The sequence below is a fragment of the Ochotona princeps genome, chromosome 15, assembly GCF_030435755.1.
Source record: "Ochotona princeps isolate mOchPri1 chromosome 15, mOchPri1.hap1, whole genome shotgun sequence".
NCBI lineage: Eukaryota > Metazoa > Chordata > Mammalia > Lagomorpha > Ochotonidae > Ochotona > Ochotona princeps.
In genome coordinates this window covers 24093047-24108261 of record NC_080846.1, presented here as the reverse complement: position 1 = coordinate 24108261, position 15215 = coordinate 24093047, and the positions used below count along the sequence as shown (strand labels likewise).

The 15215-nt window shown below is 41.6% G+C and overlaps 1 non-coding gene across 1 annotated transcript; it reads left to right on the top strand.

Annotated features, from left to right (window-relative positions):
* Nucleotides 1-14067: 14067 nt before the first annotated feature.
* Nucleotides 14068-14197, top strand: LOC118757630 (U6atac minor spliceosomal RNA). The gene has a single exon (XR_004995300.1). It is a non-coding gene; the product is annotated as a U6atac minor spliceosomal RNA (small nuclear RNA).
* Nucleotides 14198-15215: the final 1018 nt, after the last annotated feature.

Sequence of the window (15215 nt, the reverse complement as noted above, 5' to 3'; positions counted from 1 at the left end):
TCTCTAATGATAACTCTTTTCACTTCCACTTCCTGATACAAAAGGAGAAAAGGGGACCTTCATGACCTGCCCCAAGGGTAGGATCCAGCCTCTCCCACGCCAGGAAGGCTTCTGGTCAACCTTTAATCTTTTTGTGCAGTGCTCAGTGCTGTCTTCCTATCCTCTGGCCCTTTCACTTCTCCATGTCGTATCCTGATTCAGTTCTCCACCAACCTACCTCCTAAACCATCAAGAAGTCTTATATTCTTACAAACAAGCACAGAACTTTAAATTCACATTACACCAATATTTAGTCTGAATTGTACTTTGCACTCTTTGATTATACCATGTTGTTTCTTATTTATCTTCCCCTAAGACGACCTGTGACTCCAGCCTCGTGGCATATCAACCATGACATAACATGGTTATATCACATGGTCCTATTTATTTATGTAGATACCTGTTCTGTCAAGAATGCACAGAACTGTATCTCCGACTCAGTGTCTAATATAGAAATATTGATTGAACTTGAAAATTCAGCTGTTTGATTTTTTTAGATTTCAAGGTAGGGTTTTGAAGATGCCAAGCTTTGGGAATTGTTTCTTTTTTGCAGTATAGCTTTTATCAACCAGTTTCTTTGTTCTAGGCATCTAGGAGCTAGAACAAAGACACAGACTAAGGGCCACACACCAACTCTGTAGTAATCAACATGTGAAACAGATCTAATGATTCCTGCCTACCAATTTCCACACCTTGCAAAGTCTCTCACCCACACAGGCTCAAGGATGCTCTGTGTAATCCATGGAAGGCAAGTAGAATGATCATGCATCACTCTAGAGGCTAGATCGTGAAAGTCACGGTGTCTTCTGTCTTGTACTTTGTTGAATCTGACACTCTGGGTGAAGTCAGTAGCTGTGTCTTGTGGACAGCTGGGTATCCCAATAACCCACCTAACAGTCTGACTGCAAATTTATGGGAAGTCTTGATCCAGAGTAATTCATTTAACTGCTCCCAGACTTCTGTGCTTTAGAAGCCTAGAGAAGGATTTGGCATCCTTCACTGCTCATAATAATGCAACAATAGATAACCAGCAGAAACTCTCCTCTCCCAGGGGCCTATAAGCATGCCCTGCAGAGATGGCCACCTTTCTCAAATGCACAGCAGACAGCCCTCTGATGTAAAGTAACTTTAGCTAAAATTGAAGACAAATGGCACAGACTTTAATATTATGTGACTATCATCTTATGATTAAGTGACATGCGCAATAGAGTCCAATCACCTACCTTTTCTTAACTACAACATCAGATTTTATTATTGTTGTAGTTATAAATAAAACATAATAGACATTTGCATTTTTCTAAAGACCTATGGTTTAATGGGATGGATCAAAACAATTTTTTTAAAAAATCTATGGTAAGGGGACCCGGCGGCGTGGCCTAGCGGCTAAAAGTCCTTGCCTTGAAAGCCCCAGGATCCCATATGGGCACTGGTTCTAATCCCAGCAGCTCCACTTCCCATCCAGCTCCCTGCTTGTGGCCTGGGAAAGCAGTCGAGGACGGCCCAAAGCTTTGGGACCCTGCACCCGCGTGGGAGACCCGGAAGAGATTCCTGGTCCCGGCATCGGATTGGCGCGCACCAGCCCGTTGCGGCTCACTTGGGGCGTGAATCATCAGATGGAAGATCTTCCTCTCTGTCTCTCCTCCTCTTTGTATATCCGGCTTTCCAATAATAATAAATCTTTAAAAAAAAATCTATGGTAAGAGTGGAGACAAGTACAGTCACTTGGAATTCAGTATGTAGGTAGCTGAAAAAACTGAAAATTGATTTACCATATAATCTAGCTACCCACTTCTGGGAATATAGCCAAAGGACGTGAAATCCACATATGGAACAATATGAAAGCCTGTATTTATACCAGCACAATCCACAATAGTGAAGACATGGAAACAACTCAGAAACCCATTAAAAGATGAATGGATAAATACTCTGTGGTATAGCTCCTATGGAGTACTACACAGCAATGAAAGAGAGTGAAATTCTACTATTTGTCACAAAATGGTGATTGAAGCTGTACCAATGACAAGGTGGTGAGGGCAGTTCACCAGGAGATCAGAAGGTGAAACAGGGTAAAGAACTGCCTGTCCTACCGATTTCTTTTTTATCTGACCATGAGTAGAAATGGGATAGCACACCCTAAGTGGCAGTGCAGGAACAAGGTGGATTTACCAGTGCCACATCAGGTGCCACATTGTGTACTGTGGCAAAGACTGCAGGATCAAAAGAAAAACAGTGAGAATGTATTTGCTAAGCCAGGAGAAAAATCAATTCTGGCTCAGCCCATTGAATTGGTCCCACAGGGAAATCCATATCAATTTGGCATCCTATGGGTCCCAACCAAAATAGATCCGGGTGGTCCTCATACCTAAAGGCCAGCAGGATCTGGTAAGGTCAGCCCCTAGAAATGTAGGACAGCTGGTGTCTCCCTAATCACCTACTGGGTATTGCTAGATCTGGGAGTAGAAGAAAGGCTGTGCAGGCAAGGGCGTGGCCACAGCTCAGGATCATAGTGGCTAGAAAGTGGTAAGCCAGAAGAAGCTGGAGCTACAGAGACCATGATAGAAGCCTAGCACAAAAGCCTGGAACTGAAATTTGCTGGGGGAGAGTGGCAACTACTAATCTAAATAGACCCATAACAAGGACTGAGGCTGAATCAGTAATTAAATCCCTCCCAATCAAGAAAAGCCCTGGACCACAAGGCTTCAATGCAGAATTTTACCAAATGCTTCAAGAATTTACCCCCATCTTCCACAAGTTATTCCAAAAAATAGAAACAGAGACAATCCTTCCAAACTCTTTTTATGAAGCTAATATCTTAATGCCAAAACCAGACAGAGAAACAGCAGAAAAAGAGAACTACAACCTGATATCCTTGATGAACACAGATGCAAAGATTCTCAACAAAATACTAGCCAATGGGGTTCAACAGTATATTAGGCAGCTCATTCACCTGAACCAGGTAGGATTCATCCCTTGTATGCAGGGATGGTTCAACATTTGAAAATCAATAAATGTGACACGTCACATCAACAAGTGGAACAATAAAAACCATATGATCATTTCAATAGATACAGAGAAGGCATTTGATGAAATCAAACACTGCTTCATGCTAAAAACCTTAAACAAGATAGGCATGGAAGGAACGTTCTATAACACAATCAAATCAATGCATGAAAAAAACCAACATCAGCATCATACTAAACAAGGAAAGACTGAACACTTTTCCACTAAGATCTGGAACTAGACAAGCATGTCTACTATCACCGCTGCTATTCACTATAGTATTGGAAGCTCTTGCCAGAGCTATTAGTCAAGAAAAAGAAATTAAAGTAACTCAAATCAGCTCTAAATGGTTCAAGGACCTAAATCTGCACCCAGAAACCCTCAAACTATTCGAAGAAAACATAGGAAGCACTCTCCAACATAGGAACTGGGAAAGACTTCTTAAAAAGTCATCAAAAGCACAGGCAGTCAAAGCCAAACTTTAAAAAAAAATGGGACTACATGAAACTAAAAAGCTCTGAACAACGAAAGAAATGATCAACAAAGTGAAGAAGCAACCAATAGAATGGGATAAAATTTTTGCACACTACACAACTGATAAAGGACTAATATCCAGCATTTACAAAGAGCTTCAGAAACTCAACAACAACAACACAAACATCGCTATGAAGAAATGGTGAAGGAAATGAACATTTCTCAAAAAAAAATTTAAAATGGCTAATAGACAAATGAAAAAATGCTCAAGCTCCATAACTGTTGGGGGAAATACAAATGAAAACCACATTGAGGTACCACTTAACTCCACTGAGACTGGCCTAAACTCAGAACTGCACTAACAACACCTGTTGGCTGAATGTGGGGAGAAAGGTACCCTCCTTCACTGTTGGTGGGAGTGTAGGCTAGTACAACCACTTTGGAAGTCAGTATGGAGAATTCTTAGAGAACTGAAAATTGAACTGCTGTATGACCCAGCTATCCTGCTCCTAGGAATACATCCGAAAGAAATGAAGTCTGCATATGAGAAAGGGATCTGTAATGCTTTATTTACAACAGCACAATCTACACTGGCAAAGACATGGTAACAATCTAGATGCCCGTCAAAAGAGGAGTGAATGAAGAAACCGGTGAACCAATTCCACGGAATACTACTCAGTCACGAAAAATGATGAAATTCTGCCATTTGCAACCAAATGATCCCAATTAGAGACCATTATGCTCAATGAAACAAGTCAATCCCAAAAGGACAAATATCATGTTCTCATGCAGATGTGAAGATAGAATGCATCTCTACTTCCAAATCAAAGATGGACCCCCCAAAAAACTGTTTAATGTATCTTGACAACAGAATTCTGGACTTGCTGCCATTGTCCATATCACCAATGTCAGGATACACTTAAATAGCAGAACGATGGACTTACGACTGATTGCGAAAGACTTTGCTATTGTGATGATATGGGGAAAATCAGTGGGGGAGCGGGAATTTGGGGAGCAGAAAAGAGAAATCCCAGAGCCTATAGAACTATACCATAGAATAAGGAAATAAATATATTTTTAAAACGTTTCTCCTGTGGTGAATACAGTGTGTGATGTAGTCCACACACTCCACTGCCTTCTATTAACTATCCACGGTGTGCCAGGAACTCATGTTAAGGATATAAAACATATTTCCCAGAAACTGGACAGTCTAGAGAGAAAAAAATAGTATTTCCAATCCTTGTGTCACTGTTTTGCAATCCACTTTATCTAGAAAATGCACATTCACACACATGCTATGTCTATGTAATAAATAGGCAATATGTGTTTTAACTCAGAAATGTTAATTTGTAACTATTCACTAAAGAAAGCAAATTTTGAAAAATGTAAAATCAGGCATTTTACTATAAGCTAGAAAGAAACAGCAGGTAGTATCAGTTACCTAACTTGTATGGCCCAGTGCAAAATGAAAACACAAGCCCCTGCCTGCAAGTAGCAGCATCCCATACAAGCACTGCGTTGTGTTCCCGCTGCTCCACTCCTCATCCAGCTTACTGCTTTTGGCCTAGGAGGGCAATGGAGGATGTTCTAAAGACCCAAAAGAGGTTCCTGGCTCCTGGTTTCAGATCAGCTCAGCTCAGGCATTTGGGGAGTGAACCAGCAGATGGAAGATCTTTCTATATCTCCCTTTCTCTCTGTAAATATGCCTTTCCAATGGAAAAAAAAATGCAAACTCTTTTCAAAGCTCATAAAGAATATCAAGATGACAATGAGCCTTAAACTAGCTACAATGCTTTCCCTGAGAATGTTCACGATACAGGCCCACGGGCCTGGATGTATCTCCTGGATTCTGGCAGTGCTCTCTACAAAGTTATGGGCTGGAAACAAAACATTAGTAGGGCCAGAAGGCACAAATGTAAAAGCTGAGGGGAACCAAGAACCATTCGTTTGAGAGTAAATAGTATTTTTTGTACTTAGTTTACAAAGCATTTCTGCCAAATCCAGCATCTCACTTAACTGGAGCAATCACTCTATGTGAGTTTAACATTGTCCCCCCCATGTAGGATGTATCTGCTGCCCAAGGAGTCAGGTGATGCAATGAAGACCAGAAAAGACCTAAACGCAAGTCATGCGACCTCAATTCGTCTTCTTTCCATAAAATCAACACAGCCAGGTGCTAGAGTTACGGTTTACCAACAGGCCTCCTGTCTATAGTCCAGTCATTTGCTAGTGAAGGGTGACAGATAACATTGATCAACTACACTAACCAACTGTTTTCACATTTGTGAGTCTGGCTGTTATGCCTGTCACTGCGCATCCCTGCCCAGCACACAGTTTCATATTCAATTCTCTGTCCATTTCTGGATTGGACAAGTAGAGCTCCCCTCTGCCTAGTATCCTCCTGCTAAGATTGTTCTTACAGTGTTGTAACCACCAAGGACCTGAATTTCCTAAGTTTGCCCACAAAATCTTTTACAGTATTAAACACATGGTTTATCTTTAATAGCAACTAAAGACACTTGGGAACATATAAAGATGTTATCTTTCCACTTCCTTCCATTGAGTTGATTTTAAATATATATATATTTATATTTTTAAATATTCAGAGACTCACTGAATGGCTAATGAATGTTCAACTCTTGAAAGGGCTTTTGCTTTAAAACAAGCATGAATTAGTGAGCAGCCATCAGAAAATGGGTCATTCTTTCTTCATCAGAGTTTTATCCAATGCCAAGCTAACTGATGGCGCACCCTTCCCTAAAAGTTATATGTGAAACTCACTGGCCTAACTCTGCATTTGGACAACATAAAAAGCATGATTAGTCTCCTAGGCTCATTCCATTTTCTCCACTCTTAAACTAAATTCATGAAGGATTATTTTTTGTCATAAATTTTAGCTGTGAATAATCAAGAAGCAGACTTTTAAACAAAATCCTCACTGATCTTAATTAGTACTACTTGGACATGGCATTACTTAGGAAATATTAAGTTTTAATCAGTAAACATGCATAAATGTGACAAATACTTCCTCAATTCTAGTTTATAGTTTTCTCTTCTGACTGCATAATGTTTCTCATACAGGAAGTTCAATGTCATGTGAAAGACATTGCCCTCAAATTCCAGCTTTATTTGTGACTTTCTGTAAGACACTGGCTCAAAGAAACTTCTCTATATTTTACATTTCTAGGCTATAAAATGACTAGGCTAGAGTGCTTCACAACTTCATCATGTTATTACATAGGAAGTGTGTATATCAAAATAATGGTAAAAAAAAAAAGTCGGGCAGGTTTGGGAATGGATATTATGAGATTCTTCAAGAGTTAGAACACCTTTAAAAATACTGTGAACCTTCAAGCAACAACGAACTCAAACTCAAGATCCAATTCATCATACTATAGAAGACAGAAGGAACTTGGTAATGGCAGATGCCTTGTCTCAGCTGTTAATCTGATGTTGATACACATTAAATACAGAGCATAGAATGGCATGAATTATAACAAAGACAGTAGATTATAACCAGATAAGAACTGAAGACTATCAAAGTGAGATGTTGGAAAATCTGCCTTAAAAAGAGAATTGCATGCAAGCAATCAGCTGAGAAGATTTTAAAGGATGTGGATGAGAGCTCAAGGATAGACAGAGGGAGGAGACTTGCTCTGAGAGCTTTCCCACTCCTGACTGAGGCTCTCCTCTTCGCTGTTTGATTGCTCCTGAACCTTTCCTCCAGAAAGAAATCTCTTTGGATAGTCCCTTTCATTCAACAAGTAAGACAAGGCAAAACCTTTGCAAAAAGTGATTTCTAGTTCATTCTTATGTTACCTGCTCCAGGCTAGTGGTCACACAATGCCTTGTGGTTAGATTTTTTTCCTAGCTCTTTTTTTCCCCCTAGTATTTGTTTCCCTGGCTTGTTCCCAGGGGGTTTCCCACCCCCCCCCCATTCTGTGTTCCTACACCCTTCTATTTGTTTTTCTTATAGTTCTCCTACACTCTTTCTGTTTATCGTCTGAACCATCACATCCTCTGTTAGAGGAGGTTATCGCTCAGTGTTGACTCGCATCTAGACGGCTTTCATTTTCTTCTGACATTATTTTAAAAAGGGAAGTTCAATGAAGTATTTATGCATTTTTTTTATCCCAAGGGAGTGATTGCTCGGATTTTCTAAGAACAGCAGGGACTGTCTTACACTATTCCCAACTCCCCCAAGCTGGAGGACAGCTAGCAGGAAGCACAGCCCCTCCACTCCTTTGTCTAAGAATAAGGATGACCACCCAGACTCCTTTTCCAACTATACAAAAATGACAGAATGATGAAACTTGGTGCTTAAGCTCCAGAAGCGTATGCACCTTCCTTCAAACAATGCTTGTTCCTTTTTTCTGACATCAAATACCTCTATAGGTTGGTTCTAAGCTTCTAGATTTAATGAATAACACTCCGAACAGTTCCTGTGCCATCTGATGCTCCTCTTCCACAGCTAGGACTATCCACAGTGCACATGAAGAGACAATACGCACAGACGCAATCTCAACAGCTTCAGTCTCATCCTCAGAGTTATAGTCACCTTCAAAAAGTGCCACCTCCCATAGTATCACAATACCAAGCATTGAGTTCCTGGAGGCTGTTGGACTGAGAGCCCCATTTCCTCGATGGCTGTCAGCCGACTACCTTTCTCAGCTGCTTACGGTTGCCTGGAATCCTTAGAAAGCCTTCTATATCTTCAAATAAAATCCACTTTGCTGTTCAAATATCTGTGATTTCCACAACCAGCTTAAAAGGTTTCATACGGTAGTGGGAATCTGGTGTGGTGGTGAAGACGCTGTGCAAGGGATGCCTACATCCCATGTCAGGATGGCTAGATTCGAGTTAAGTCTCAGCTCTGGATTCCAGTTGCCTGCCAGTGTGCACCCCGCGAGCAGCAGGTGATGGCTCAGATAGCTGGGTTCTTGTCACCAACCCAGATTGAGTTCCTGATTCTTGGCTCCCTGCTTTCACCTAACCAGCTGATTGTAGGTATTTGGGGAGTGAACCAGTGGGCGGAGGATCTCTCTCCCTCTCTCTCTCTCTCTCTCTCTCTCTCTCTCTCTCTCTCCTCTCTCTCTCTCTCTCTCTCTCTCTCTGCCTTTAAACAAGAAAAATATCTTTACTTACTTTGAAGAAAGCTTTATGATTGAATCAGGTGGTCTCCTCTTTAAAGCAATTCTTTCATCAAAAAGAATGTAATAATTTCTGTTGGTGACGTCTCAGCCTATTCAGAAGTTTTCAGGATTAGAACAAAATATATTTATGTGGCCACCTTAGGGGTTCTTTATATGTAACATGACATCCAACTTTTCTGACCACATTACTAGTGGAAATACCTGGGTTTGGGGATTGATATTAGGCAGAGGTTGAAATAGAAAGGAAGAACCAATACCTAGATATTTGGGATGTTCGCATCTTTCTTCTCGCCTCTCTAAGCTACTCTTTAATTCTTCATTTCCTGGTCATAGAGTAAAGTGACATTTGATCAACTTTGAATTTCTGTTTTCTACACAGTGTATTCCACCTCTCAGAGCACTCCCTGGAAATTTGAGTTTGTTTGAGTCTCTGGGTATTTCTTATGTTCTCTCAGCACCTCTTCACTGAGAATAAGTAAGTAGACATCCTGCCTTTGGTTTCCCATGTCATCTTTCCTAACTGTATGTTAGCTAACTCCAGCAACATAGAGCCTAACGATTTCCCAGCCTGGCACTAGCTGCTTCCCCAAGAATTGCCTCAGGCAAAGATTTCCAAATACACAAAAAGGAATAACCATAAAGGGAGAAAATACTGATGAGTTCAACTACATCAAAATGAAAAACTTCAGTTCTTCAAAACCAGTAAGAGCAAAAAGGGAAACCATTGCCTAGGGAAAAAGGAGCTTTTCCACACATGTATCTGATAAAGGACTCTCATGTTGAAAATGTAAAGCACTCCTCGAAAGCAGTAAGAAAAAGAAGGGAGCCCAACAATAAAATGGACAACTGTCAGAACAGATATCCCACGAGAGATGATATCCAAACAGGGAATAAACATAGGAGAAAGCATTTAACTTCATTTGTCATGGGGAAAATGCAAGTTAAAAATTATAATGCAGAAGCCACAGCACATCTGGTATTCAGTACCTAACACACAGGAGGAAGCTTCAAAAAGCTGAAAGAAAGATGACTTAGATGCAAAAATGTGGAATCTGTACAAAGTTTTTTCATTAAATATTTTCCATGAATAATTTAGAAATCCTTCTCACATGCATTTGGGTTTAAAATTTTTCACGTTCTTGTTTATTAGATGGTTGATTTGTAAGTTTTTAAGAGAATTCCCTTAGTACATCAGCCTGTTTTGTCCTTATTAGTTAAGTCACATTTGACCGTGTTTTAGCAAATATCTTCAGAGATTGCAAGACTGCTTCAGGTAGCCCAGCTTGGACAGGTGGAAACAGAGGGCAGAAAGGCAATGAAGGAGCTGGAGTTGAAGCTGCCTGGGGATGATGACTTGGCACTGGTTATTCATCATGCAAAGTACTGTTCTGGGAACTTCACACATTTAAGTCCTCCAGCCCTCCTAACAGCTAAGGAGGATCCTCATGAATGAGCTACCTGGGGAGAACTTGAGGCTTGGAGAGTTCTAGAACTCCAGTAGATAACGGTAATGAGCAAGTCCAAACTATGAGTTCGACCAAGTTTGGGCTTCTTTCTTTGGGCAATTGAAAAATATTCATGGAAGAAGTACAAGATCCCTGCTTGTGGCCTGGAAAAGCAGTGGAAGAGGGCCCACAGCCTTGAGACCCTGCACCCGTGTGGAAGACCTGGAAGAAGCTGCTCGGTCTTACCTTCAGATTGGCTCAGCTCCGGCCATTGCAGCCACTTGAAGAGTAGACGAGCTGATGGAAGATCTCTCTCTTTCTCTCTCTCCTTCTCTCTGAAAATCTGATCTGCCTTCTCAATAAAAAGAAACAATAGAAGTTCATGGTGAGCCTCGCCTAAACTCACCACACTTGTTGTTCCCTCCTACTTCCTCAGTCCTGTCTGAGTGTGTGTGTGTGTGTGTGTGTGTGTGCATGTGCACTGGGGTGTGTGTGAGAGATCTAGAAGGGGAATGACAGGAAAGCCTTGTAGCCCACTCTCCCAGTTTAGACAGGGCCTCAGATGTAAACAGTTGACATTATCTGCATATGACATTATCTGTGCATAACACTCCCTCGAAGGACAGGGAGGAGCTGTCCCTCACTCTTAAGTCCCACAGCCCACAGTGCATCCCATGTAAATATATACACCTTTGGGAAGCAAAGTGGTGACAGTGTGCTTACCTAAGTGCATGTGGTAATTACTACTTGCTTAAACATAAGCATTAAAAATACAGCATAGTGTTCATAACCCTGGCTTGGCATTTCTTCCCTAGTTACCACACCAGGAATATTTTTTAATAAACAAAACAAGTCAGGCACTTTGACTTCAGAGAAGCTCTAACTAATGCTCAAGGGGCTCCAAGATGCACAGCAGGGTTTTACCTTCTGCCAACTCCCAGCTGCTGGGGTGAGGAGGGGTGGGGAGACAGCAGGGTAGCCCCTGGGTCATTGGAATCCCTGCAACCCACACGTCTTCACCTGCAGGCTTCTTCCTAGAGCAGACTTCTCAAGAGTAACAGAAAAGTTTGACATGTCCTTCCTGCACCCTCCCAGGCCTCTGGCACCGGTTTCCATAGCAAGGCAGAGGACAGTGGTGACACAATCCACTTAGGCTTAGCAGTTTAAGATCCTCTTAGTTCAGTTTCTTCCGATCTCTCAAGGGCCTCTTCAAGATTCAATCGCAGTTGCTCCTCCCATGTAAGAATCTGGAGACAAGCGACTCCCCTCCCCTGCAAAAGGAGAAGTGACATACCCCAGATCACCGCTAAATAGCAAACTGTGAGTCTCCTTCCAATGCTGGGCAGAAGAAACCTGACACAAGCCGCAGACTGAAAACCAAAATTCATTATTTTTGCCATTACTGAAAGGCTCATTTAAAATAGGGTATTGGAAAGCCCACACACACCCACAAAGCCTTGAGCACATTGCCATTCATCTTGCAGCTTTGCCCCCTAAGTTAACACACAGTCACAACATACGGACCAGGCGTAGCTCCTCCTTATTCTTGGCAGCACTGTTGGACTTTGCACTGGCTATACTGTTGTCAGAGCAAAGTGTCAGGCCTCTAGCGAATCAGTATGATTTTTTTCAAGTCATTAAAAAATTACTTAAGTTCCAATTTGATGTTCATGGTGAATGGTCCTTTATTGGATGCTTTCCTAAGATGTTGCACAGACATTTTCACAGTCAGGACTTGTTTCCAATTTCAAGTGAACAAGTGGGTTGAAAAGCATGTGAAGCAGCACATCATTGAGCATTAGGAGGAACAGGGTTATTCCCTAAACTACCACCCTCTACAAGCATGGAGCCGCCAGCCTCCATATAAAACTCCAGCGGTTGTTTCAGTCATTGTGTTTGAATACCACTGCTTGAATACTAATACAAAGTATTCCACGATATGCAAGTCAGTTGTGTGTAAATTGAAAGATGGCCTGTTGTTGCATCCTTAACTGTGTGGTAGGTTACTCTGCTTTCTCAGGAGGTGGAGGCAGCATTTGGGGCTGCAGCAGAGGGAAGGATTGCATTTTTGAAATTCCTTCCCTTTCTTTCTCTGACTAACCTGGCTTATAGCTCTTTCCTTAACTGGAACAGGTCCCACAGTGACGTGGCGATCAGCACACTTATTTTATGCCACTTATTAGGCTCTACACAATGGCTGTGACACTCATCTTCATATCTGGCTTTGGGTTTCTCTCGCCCTTCCCCATGGAGGTGTTCATACACAGGACAGACATAAGACTCATCTTCCGGGTGATCAATGTCTCTTGAATAATTGAATGAATGAGTCTTCATTCCCTGAACATTTATTGAGTGCTTACTGTTTACTAGTAACAACACAAGCAACTCTGCTCTTCTTCTGGCACATACATTCTAGTGGAGGGAGACAGAACAGTAAAAGTAATGGTACTACTTTAGCAAGTGGAAAGTTCTGTGGAGAAAAATAAAACGAGAAAGGGGAAAAGGGACGCCCAGTGAAAGAGTGGATACAAGTTTCAATACAACAGCAAAGAAGGCCTCTCTGACAAGGAGACATCCAAGGGAGCCTGCAGGACAGGGGAAGATGCTTCCTCCATTTCTGGAAGAAAATCTTCTGGAAAGATACAACAGCAAAGGCAAGGTCCTTGCTGAAGACAACAGAGGGACAGCCTGTGACTGGAGACAGAACAATGACTTGCTTCCTTGAGTTTTCAAAGTCCCCCTGGGCATGACCTGTCAGTGACTTTACCTCTTTCCCATAGATGTCTGATGATTATTTCATTTGATTATTTCACTTTTTGTGTGTTTCATTTTCTGAAATTTCTAGGGAAGGCATTTGATATAGCTAGTTACGCCACCAAATCCTATATCAGTATGCCTGGCTTGAGTCCTGGCTCCTTTACTTCTGATCCAGCTTTGTAATAATTCACATCCTGGAAGGCAGTAAAACATGACTCAAGAACATCCCTGCGACTCACATATGGGAAACCTGGTTGAAGTTTAGGGCTCCTCATTTTGGCGGAGCCCAGCCTTGGCTATTGTAGTCATTTGTACAATAAACTGGCAGATAGAAGATCTCTGTCTCTATCTCCCTCATTTGCTCATTTGCTCTGTGGTGTGTGTGTGTGTGTGTGTGTGTGTGTGTGTGTGTGTGTGTGTGTTTTAAACAATTGAAAACCTTATAATTTTTCTTGGTTGGGGAGGGCTGATGATGTGGCACATTGCATTAAGCTGCCACCTGTGTTGCTAGCATCTTGTAACAGTGTTACTTTGTGCCCTGACTGCTGCACCTCTAATCCAATTCTTTGGTAATGCAGCTGGGAAGGCAACAAAACATGATCCAAGTACTTGGGCCACTGCCACCCACATGGAAGCTCTTGAAGGGGTTCCAAGTTGCTGACGGTAGCCTGGCCCAGCCCTGACTATCTTGGCCATTTGAGGAGCCGACCAATAAATGGAAGAACTTTTTATCTCTGTTTCTCTCCCTCTTTGTAGGCCACTTTGCTGTCAAACAAATAAATATTTTATAAGAAATGGTTTTCTTCTATGTGAAATGGGAATGACACTAGCCTTCACTCATAGGGATTGTTGAAAGGATCAAATGACAGCAACTATGGTGGCACAAGTTTAGATGGTTCAATAACCTGGGAAGGTAATGATTTTGTCAATAGCAGCTTACCTATTCCGGGGAAGGCAGTGAAGGGGATAAAGGGAGGAAAGGTTGATGAATTGGAGGGGATTGAGAAGAAAGGCAGCGTAGGGGAGGAGGACTAAGAAAAGGGAAATAAAGGGGTTAGTGTCCAGTTTCTAACCACAGAGATAAAGAGTAGGGCACCACAAGCTGAGTCAAGCTGAATTCAAATCTGATTCCCCTCACAGGGTGTGACCTTGAGTAAGTCAGCATCTGACATTTTTTCCTCCATGAAAAAGAAGGTTTTGTGTTGTATGAAACAAGAGAAGGTTAGCACTCCCCTTAACAAGGATGGAAGAGGCCCTCGGGCCTGACAACACGCATACGGAAAAAGAAGGTTTTGACATTTGACTCACAGCACATTGTCAGGATTACATCATCCCCTATCACAATATCAGCATCAATTTGCTTAGTAAGTCATTACGCTGTGATCATTCTAATCACGTCAGTGTCATCATTGTTTTCATCCTTATTGGCACGCTGGAAGGACAGCAAACTAAAAGCAGCTCTGCACCTGCTGACAAGCAAAGATGAAATTGAAAATGGCTTCATGAAGAGAAAACTTGAAAGAAAGATCTATTTTAAAAGCAACTAACTGTGAATATTGCGCTGTACCTCAATTTCTTGCCTGAATTGGGACGAGGCTAAAAGGATATTCTCTTAGCAGTTCAATTCCCATAGAATTGGTCCCAGCTGGGAAGTGGGATTTAAACTACAGAATATATACAGAATACAGAATTTGAAAGGGGATAAAATTCTGGGAAAGCTTGGTGAGGATTCCACATCTAAAAACAAATACAAGAGACCTTGTGAGACTTGGATAAAGACTGTAATGTATTAACAGTTCCAGGAAAAGTAGAAGACAGATTTGGAACTGAGCAATACAAAAATGAAAGACGCTTTGCCAAGGCGAAGGGATGGAGTTAACTAGCTGCCAAGTGCCTTTCCATTTGGGACAAACAAGGTTTAGAGCTGGCAACAGGAACAGTGGAAGATGTGATAAACATAAATTTCATAAATTTATACAAATATATTCTGTACTGTAGTCATCATCAGCAAGTTTTTGTTCATCTGGAGATATGCTTTGTCTTCAGAGATGTGCTGTTGCTCAATCCTATGTAATTCTCTTGAGACACAAACAGAATTCCTGGCTTACCCATGAGAAGAGCTGATTTGCAAACAAGTTTGTTCAATCTGAATACCCCATTTCCTGGGCCACAGTGATTATCCAGAGGAAAACCTATAACCTAGACATGTCCAATAAGGATTCTCTGAAACGATTGTTACAGACTGTAAAAGTAAGCCTCTCTTTTTTGAAATGTCTTGCTCTTGGTGCCATCCATGTGCCCTGGAACACTACAGATTAAACTGAAACTGGGAAAGAAAAGAAAAAAG